This window comes from Gavialis gangeticus, unplaced genomic scaffold (assembly GCF_001723915.1).
Source record: "Gavialis gangeticus isolate Ggan-Ray unplaced genomic scaffold, GavGan_comp1, whole genome shotgun sequence".
NCBI classification, from domain to species: Eukaryota; Metazoa; Chordata; order Crocodylia; family Gavialidae; genus Gavialis; species Gavialis gangeticus.
The window spans coordinates 5,177,525-5,187,252 of NW_017729003.1; the positions used below are offsets into that span (position 1 = coordinate 5,177,525).

The following is a 9,728-nucleotide window of genomic DNA, read 5'->3' on the forward strand; positions in this document are numbered from 1 at the left end:
CTGACCCCCACCCACTCCCCCAGCCCACACATGGCTACCCTGCCTGCTCCAGCTCCCAGCTCTTTAAAAAAACCCCCAAAACCCTGGACTCACCGGCTGCTGCAGTGGCCTTGGGGATTTGGGGGTCTTGTGGCAGAGCCCCCCCATGCAGTGTGGGGAAGTGGGGGGCAGCAGGGATCGCCCCCCCCACCAGGCAGGAGCTGATGTGTTTTGGGTTTGTTTGTTTTTTTTTAAAGGGCCAGGAGTCAGGGGTTGGGCAGGGCAGTCATGTGGTGGGGGCTGGGAGAGCAGGGTGACAGAGCAGTGGGAGCCAGTGCAGATTGCCCCCCACCCAGCAGCAGCCAGTGAGTGGGGGCTTTTTCTTCCCCAAAGAGCCAGGAGTTGAGGATGGGTGGGGCAACCATTGACAGTAGGCAGGGGATGGGGCCTGTGTGATTTGGAGATTTGGCTGTATCGGCAGCAGCTGAATCTCTGAATCAGTTTGGCCAAATTGATTCAGGACTGTGATTCGAATCACCGAATCGAATCACTGTCCCCCAAATCATCCGAATCCAAATCCAGAGTGAATGCTAGCCGCTTCGCACAGGCCTAATATATGTACTTACATGACATTCACATGCACTTCAGTAGGAAGCGAGTTTTAGTATGAAGATCAATCATGTTTAAATATCTTTTTAATGATGCCTAGTTGCACACTTTGATACCAAACAACTTTTCCTCAACATTTACCACTCTTAAAACAAAGTTTAATATGTGGTCTTCAGTTTAAGCTTTAAACATATAGTTGGGTTTTTTCACTAGAAATTAAAAATCATTTGGTAGTGTATCAATCATGACAACTCTTTATAAATATTCTTATATGAAAGAAAATACTATAAAATGACAGAGAAAGGTTAGCTTGATCCAACAAAAATCAGGAAATGCAAAAATGGACCACTGTCCTTTAACTAAATCTGTTCTGATAGATCCTTACATACCTAGCTTTTATATTTGCCAGGGGCTGCCTATATATTAGGTACTTAGTGCAGAATTTCTGTCCTGATGTGACTAAGCAATGCAGTTTGTAATTGTCACATGTATCCTACATAGTCCATGCAGCAGCTCACTGTCATCTGGAATTACAGGACATCTATTATTCTATCACTTCCAATACTGCAGCAGTGCCAGAAGCTGGATACAATTTTAAAATGAAAATGATGATTTCACATTCATTTTATACTAGTGTAACTTGCTTTGTTTCATTGGCAAATTCCTGATTTACAATGGTATAAATTATTTTAGAATTTGATTATAGTATTAACTCTGTACAGGGTTTGTTTGGGGGTTTTTCAGTTTAACAGAGACCATGGATATTTTGGAGCAACTGTGAATTTTTCTTTAGTGCAAGAAATAAAATCCAACCAATGGAAGAAAAAAAGTTACAGATGGCTGTACAATAGCTAAAACCTCTCTTTAAAAATGAACTAGGACATTTCTTCCATTCATATTACAAATTTTATTTTTACTTCTTTCTTCAAAGTATAATAAAGTGCTGTAATGAATAGTTATTATTTTCTATGATATAGCTGTTAGGACCCATTGAATTCAGCAATTAATATTCATGATTATGTTATTTTCTTGAAAATATAATTTAGATTTGCTTGTATTGTAGAGTTTATTTTCCTTATTCTTGAGAGTCAAGGGATTAAATTCATTAAGATGGAGAGTATATCTAAAGTTTAGATACAAAGCTGACCTCTAAAGGTCAAGAGTGTCCTTATGTAAGACTAGCCAATTGCCCATCAAGAATGATGGGGGGGAGGGGGCTGGGATGGAGTGCCACCACCTAACGCCCCACGCTGCCACTGTTCTGCCTAATGTAAAGAGCGGGGGGGGGCGAGCGGAGGGGGGGGAGTCAAGGCCAGCACTGCTGGCCTCATCTCCCCCACCCTCTGTTGGTCCTCAGCACAGCTTTGGAATCATGGCAGCTGTCCCCCACGCTTGGAACACTCTGTTTCTGTCAGCCAATCAGAGTTCAAATAAAGTGCGACAGACAGACAGACAGACTTAGGCTTTTATAGTATTAGAATTTTGGCTCTTAACATTTTCCTTCTTAGTTATACTCACATGCCTATACAGCATGGAGAAACAATGAATTTGTAATCCCATCAAATTAATGTATAAATCCAGAAGGGGTCACTATGAGTCTTTAAGACTGACCATAACTCAGGTGATAGAAGTTCACCCAATAATGTCAGCCTCAACTGCAATAGTTTCTTGTTAAACTTGAAAGTGGTTCCCTATTTTTAAATGAGTCATTTTTTTAAAAAATAAAGTGGAAAATGGAACCTTATTTTTATGTAGTAGAATTCACACATCTTAATAAATGATATTCACAATCTCCAAGTCATACCTGTCCATATTTGATGTTTCAATTAATATCCAGTGAAGATATGTCAGGTTAATAAATAAAGAATTAAAAGAATGAACAGCAGCAGTGTCAGATCCCCTGCTAAATGGAGAAAGTAGAAGCCAATTCTCATTTCTCCCTTACACTTAATATAAGATCCAATTCTGTCATTGCTGTTAACACAGCTTGTAGAGAGGTGTATCTGCAGTAAAGTAAGATTCAGAACCAAACCTGAATTTTCTAGTGATTTTTTCATATGCAGAAAAAAGCTCTTGCTCTTGCTAGATAGTCAAACTCATTCTGGAACTCTGCTTGTCCTCACAAGTCAAATCCAAGAATTATAAGATTCTGTAACTGAAATACCAAACTGGCAAAGAATTAGTTACCAACTTTTTTACTAGAACCCCTAAGGTACACTACTGCAGATCAAGAAATTTAATGGAATACTAAGATCCTGAAATTAATTACAGGTGGCTTTGGCCTGTTTTTTTTACACACAAATATATGCCAATTATATATCACATTTCCTAGTTCTGGTGATTGTGGGAAAACTAAGAATAAGCTTGATGGTTTTATCATCACTGTAATAGCCTTTGTAGCAAGACACACATTCTCATTATTGCCAATTGGAAAAGGACTTAATTCTATAAAACTGAGACAGAATTTGTCGTGTAAGGAACGTTTTCCCAATATAGTTTGCCTACCAAGTCTTTTGTATACAGTGAATTGTGCAATATTTACTTTAGAAAGTTCAGGCAAAAAAAAAAAAAAAGAAAAGAAAAAGCAACTGAGTGATAAACTGGTTCAATGGTTCTAAATTTAAAATAGGTAGACAGCTCTCTGGAATCTGGTACTGGAATTCTTTGTTTATTTAGGATCAGGCAATTGGAGTTCAAGATTTTTTTCTGAATTTATCTATGAAAGATTCTCAGTATTTGAATCATTAAACCTTGGTAAGGGCGTACTTGGTAGCCGTGTTGGTCTGAGACAAAAAGACATACAAAAAACTAGAACTCTTGATTCCAAAATGATACCTCTTTGTAGACCAACTGGAAAATGACAAGAAAACTGTCCTTTTCTGCAAGCTTTTGGGATCAAAGTCCCTTCATCAGGCTCTGGGAAGGTGTAGATGGTACAAGATGATAAAAAAGTCCACATAGGTAGGAAATAAACTTCATAAACCCAAGGCTCTAAATGAACCCAGAGCCTCATGAAGGGACTTTGATCCCGAAAGCTTGCAGAAAAGGACAGTTTTCTTGCCATTTTCCAGTTGGTCTAATAAAGGGTATCGTTTTGGAACCAAGAGTTCTAGTTTTTTGTAAACCTTGGTAACTCATTTCACAGCATCTTTTAGACAGATAATGGAGGATTTTAGTCTGTCAGCCTGCCTGCATTTTCTCAAGCTACATGTGATAAGGATAGGTTGACTACCTCCACCAGTGAGAACAGCAGAGCTGCTCTGAAAGTCTCTTTAAATATTTTAGCTGGCAACACTGAAATAGAGTTATTCACCTTTTTGCCACTACAATGGGATAGCAGATAAATCTGCCATAGAATGAAATAAGGCTGGTCAGCAAGAATTGTTGATTTGTCTGGCTTTCTTCCAAATAAGACTTTTCTTCACTACAGACATAAACAAATCTAAATTATGCAGTGGTTGATGTAACCACATTAGCTACTTTCTACCCTACCATTACTTGAGCATTGCTGTTTAACACACTATTTTGCCCTGCCTTTAGAGCAGAAATTTTGACATGTAAAGAAGCTGTGTTGCCTCATATGGGACAATAAAGGTGAGTTCTATTTAGGCTTTGTTTACATGTTTGCATTTTGTTTTAGGTCAATTAATGCAGTATTTTTTCCAAGTAAGTCCCCAGAAAACCTTGCAACAACTAGCAAGGGAGGAAATGCTATAGTCTACATTTGGCAAAAACTCTTTCAAGTTGCCAGTTAAAACCAGGAGAGGACAGGGAGAAAGAAGGAAATCAGGTTACAGGAGAGGGTGAACTTTATTTAAAGGGATTTTTATGGATTACATTTCACTATAAAATGATGTTTGATCTTATTTATAGAGCAAGGTGACAACCCACGCGTTTAAATATTGTGAATTTACTTACAATTTATAAACTACTGTGGCTCATGTTATGTAATTCTTAAAAATATATGAGAAAAAGAAACATCATATTACATTGAATTACATAGGGAAAAATGAAATTTCATTAGAAATACAAGGACACTCAGTGCAAATAAAATTTGAGAGAGTAAATTGTGATAGTTACTGCCAAGCACCACATCATACTTAATTCAAGCATTTATTCCTCTCACACTGCCTTTAGTCCATATCCTAAAACAAACAACTTACTCCACTAGGTTAAGTCTGATTTTGTACATCCTGCAATTGACTGACTCATTTAACCTCACTATTAGGCACCCCACCCCAGAGTGGAACCTAGAACTCTTGAGTGAAGAGTCTATAGAATTCACTGTACAATGCATTGGGAGCAGTACTATGGCAAGGAAGTTTGGTGCCCAGGATAATGCCCACAGTAGCAGCCTGTCCTTGCCCCATGCACAGATTCTGGGGGCACATGTCCCCCCATACTTGCCCGGGAGTGCATGCAGTGGCAGGAACTGCCCTCCCTCTGTCCCTATGTCCCACCAAATGAGCTGCTCACAACTCCATCCTGTGTCCTGCCCCAGCTGGGTAGTGCCTTTTGGTGTCCCTTTGCTTCAGCACCTGGGGCAGTCACCCCACTCCCCCACCCCCACCCTTGCTACAGCACTAATGGGGATAGTGAGACTCCCAAGAGCATTCTGAAAAAGCAAGCACGTAAGTCAGCACTTTGAGCTAGAAGTGTAACCATTCACCAGTGCCCCCTTTCCCCAGGGACACTGCAATGCTTATAATCCTCATACAGACCAGGTCTCTCAGCTTCCCTGACAAGCTCTGATGTTAATTCAGTAATGTGGTTAGTAGAGAAGAGTGATTCTTGCTCACAGGGATGTAGCACCTTTGCAACCAAGCCTCTATTGCAATCAAGCCGACTCTGGGTCCTCTTTGCTTAGGCCTCCTATGGCTTCTTAATAGCCAGTCTTCCCATTGCAATGTCCTTTAAGTTTCCTGGAGGAGCAGGTGAGGGAACTCCAGGAGACAGTGAGCAGGCTGAGGGGTATCAAGGAGGATGAGGCTGTGATCGACAGGTATTTCCATTCCTTACAGCTCCAGATGCCTATAGGTGGAACCCCACGAGAGGAATCTTCAGCAGAGTAGAAAACTGTCACCTCTGGACCCAGGGTCCAGCATCTACTTCCCCATTGTGTCTGTGGAACAGGTACAGGGCCATGGCAGCCTTGGTGGAGGAGGCAGGAGAGGAGGATGCAGAGGAGGTGGTCCCTGCAACCCCTGCTGGGCAGGCTGGGGGACCATTGCCCAGGCAGAAGAAGAAACACCGGGTTATTGTGGTGGGTGATTCAATCCTGACAGGCACGGAGGGGCCGATCTGCTAAGCAGATCCTACGGCAAGAGATTCCTGCATGCCTGGAGCAAAGATCAGTGACATCACTGAAAGGATTCCTGATCTTATCAAGCCCTCCAACTACTACCCCATGGTCCTTGTCCATGTGAGCATAAATGATGCGGCTGAAAGTAGTCCTGACCACATCATGAAGACTTCCATGAGCTGGGGGTCAGGCTCAGGAAGACGGGAGCACAGGTGGTATTTTCCTCCATCCTTCCAGTTGACAGAAGCCAGAGGCGCCAGAGGCATCAGGGTAGTCAACTGGTGGCTCCAGAGATGGTGTCTTCAGGAGGGATTCGGATTCTACAACCATAATCAGCACTTCCAGGGAGGAGGCTACCTGGGAAGGGATGATCTTCATCTCTCTCCTAGAGGTAAGCATCTGTTCTCCCGCAGGTTGGCTGATCTCCTCCAAAGAGCCTTAAACTAGGTTTGATGGGGGATGGGGAATCAGTGGTTGATGAGAACCCAGGGTTGGCAAACCACAAACAAGGCACTGGACCTAACCAGGTAAGCGCTAAAGGGCACACTAAGCATCCAAGCAAAGAGGCACCAAGAGCACTTAATGGGGGGCCTAAAATGTCTTTACACAAATGTCAGGAGTATGGGGAATAAGCAGGAGGAGCTCATACTCTTACTTGCTAGCACACAGTTTGACCTAGTCAGCTTAACTGAAACGTGGTGGGATTCTATGCACGAATGGGCAGTAGACACTGAGAGATACAGGTTGTATAGACGGGACAGAGTGGGAAAAAAGGCAGGGGTGTAGCTCTCTATGTTAGGGAGCAGTACACATCTTCCATCTTCAAGGAGGGGGTAGAGGAGGGGAATACCAAGGCATTGTGGGTCAGGATCCAGGGAGAGGCAGGGGAAAAGGACTTGGTTGTGGGGGTCTACTATAGACTTCCTCATCAGAATGATGAGCTAGACAAGGTATTCTCCAGGCAGCTCTCAGAGGCTATTCAGGCAAGGGAGGCAGTGGTCATGGGGGATGTAAATTACCTGGCCATCTGCTGGGAGGAGCAGACAGCGAAAACAAACCACTCATCTAGGTTCTTACACTGCATGCAGGACTTCCACCTAACCCAGGTGGTAGCCAGTCCCACCAGGGATAGCGCCTTGCTAGATCTGGTCTTAGCAACAGGTGATGATCTCGTAGGGAACCTGCAAGTACACAGAAACCTGGGAGATAGTGACCATCACTTGGTAGAGTTCACTAACCAGCGAAAGGGGGGGAAAAATATCCAGTGAGGCTAAAGTGTTAGACTTCAGAAGGGCCAACTTTAGTAAACTTAGAAGGCTAGTTAGTGAGGTGGCTGAACTCAAGAGTATTGAGCAAATGGGGTCCAGAAGGGTTAGAGGTTTCTCAAGGGAGTGATCCTTGGGGCACAAAAGGAATCTATCTCCTTATGCAGGAAAGGGGATAAGGGGATAAAAAGCCACCTTGGCTGAACAGTGAACTCCAGTAAAGACTGGGGCAAAGAAAGAGATTTATAGGTAGTGGAAGCAGGGGGCAGCCACCAAGGAGGAATACACCTCCCTGGCACACTATTGCAGGGAATCAGTTAGGCAGGCCAAGGCAGGACTGGAGCTTACGCTGGCTTCAACAATTAAGGACAATAAAAAGTCCTTCTACAGATACATAGTGAGCAAAAAGAAGGTGCACAGTAACATTGGGCCCCTTCAGGACAAATCAGGATAGTTGGTGGTTGACGCAAGGAAAAAGGCACAGCTCTTCAATGAGTTCTTTCTTTGCTTCAGTATTCTTAAGCCCTGACCAAGACAATTCCCCCACCTTGAGCATAGACAGATGTCCAAAAAGCACCAGATCGCCAAAGGTTAGTGCTGACTTAGTTAATGGGTGCACTTGGTAGCCGTGTTGGTCTGAGACAAAAAGACATATAGAAAACTAGAACTCTTGGTTCTAATATTATACTTTTTATTAAACCAACTGGAAAATGGCAAGAAAATTGTCCTTTTCTGCAAACTTTCGGGATCAAAGTCCCTTTGTCAGGCTCTGGGAAAAGTGTAGATTGTACAAGATGGTAATAAGTCCAGGGAAGGAATTCTACCTGATCAACACAACAAAGAGCTACTCAACACAGCTCACAAAGACACTCTCATGGACCTAGAGGAACAGACTTCCATCTTCAGCTCCCTCTGTGCAAAAATGAAGTTTATTTCCTATCTATGGGAACTTTTTACCATATTGTACCATCTTACTTCTATGCCTGGGAAAATACTGGAAAAAATCATCAAAGAGCGCCTTTGTGAAGGCCCAGCAAGGGAAACGATGCTGAAAGGAAACCAGCATGGGTTTGTCACAGATAGATCCTGCCTGACAAACCTTATAGCTTTTTATGACCAGGTCACACATTGTCTTGATACAGGAGCTGGGGCTGGTGTCATCTACCTGGATTTTAAGAAGGCCGTCGACACAGTTTCGCATCCTATTCTCATAGGGAAGCTAGCAGGCTGTTGAGTGGACACTTACACAGTCAGGTGGGTGGCCAACTGGCTTAGGGACCGCACCCAGAGAGTGGTGGTGGACGGTTCTTTTTTGGCCTGGAAGGAGGTGGGCAGTGGGGTCGTACAGGGTTCGGTCCTTGGCTCGGTTTTATTTAATATCTTCATCAACAATTCAGACAAGGATGTGGAGATCACCCTCTCCAAGTTCGCAGATGATACCGTGTCATGGGGCAAAGTTAACACACTGAAGGGCAGGGAGTAGATACAGGCTGATCTGGACAGGTTGGATGGGCAGAACGAAACAGGATGCAATTCAAAAACATAAATGTAAGGTACTCCACCTAGGGAGGAGCACACCTCTAGGTTGGGGGAAGACCTCCTCAGCAGCTCAGTGGCTGAGAGGGATCTTGGAGTCATAGTTGACTCCAAGGTGAACATGAGCCAGCAGTGTAATGAGGCCATCAACAAGGCCAATCACAACCTGTCATGCATTAGCAGATGTAGGACCAACAGATCGAGGAAGGTGATGTTCCCCCTCTTTTTGGCATTGGTCAGGCCACAGTTGGAGTACTAGTTTTGGGCGCAGCACTTCAAGAGGGACACGGAGAATCTGGAGAGGTTTCAGAGGAGGGCCACTCTCATGATTAATGACCTCCGTGAAAGACCCCATGAGGGGAGGTCTGGATCTCTATAGCCTTCACAAGAGACAGCTGAGGGGAGATCTTATAGACGCCTATAAGTTTATCAAGGGGGGACAACGGGGAATTGGAGAAGCTCTATTTACCAGAGCCCCCCTAGGAGTAACTAGGAGTAATGGGTACAAACTAGTGGAGAGTAGATTCAGGTTAGACATTAGGAAGACATTTTTTTACAGTAAGGGTGGCAAGAATCTGGAATGGGCTTCTAAGAGAGGTGGTATTATCACTTAACTTGGAGGTCTTCAAGAGGAGGCTTCATAGTCACCTGGCTGGGATCATCTGACCTCAGTCCTGTTTCTGGGCAAGGGGTCAAACATGATGATCCTTTCTGGTCCCTTCTGATTCTACAATCAATGAATCATCCCCTTTGGATTCATTTTAGTCTATTTCTCCTACTCAAGGTCTTGTTACACATTAATTTTAGATGGTTGCTAGGTCTCTTAACCCCTGGATTGTCCATATGTTAATACCTGAAACTAGCTTTAAGCATACTTCAGGTGACCACTCCAGGGCAAATTCATTTCTGATATGCGTTAACCCAGCTCATGTTCCATTAATGGGTAGATATTCCTAAAAGATTAGCCACCCAAGTTGTAGTCCTCTGGTATCTGCAGACAGAGTGTTCCCTCCCCAACCTTCCTATTCTATGTGGAC

At 43.4% G+C, this 9,728-nt stretch overlaps 1 long non-coding RNA gene across 1 annotated transcript in view; it reads left to right on the plus strand.

Moving 5' to 3' along the window:
* Nucleotides 1-9,173, plus strand: part of LOC109291036 — an 18,605-nt gene extending 9,432 nt beyond the window's left edge. Inside the window, exons 2-3 of the long non-coding RNA XR_002095737.1 lie at nucleotides 5,217-5,219; nucleotides 8,881-9,173. This is a non-coding gene — a long non-coding RNA (uncharacterized LOC109291036). The remainder of the gene's footprint in view (nucleotides 1-5,216; nucleotides 5,220-8,880) is intronic.
* The last annotated feature ends 555 nt before the right edge of the window (nucleotides 9,174-9,728 follow it).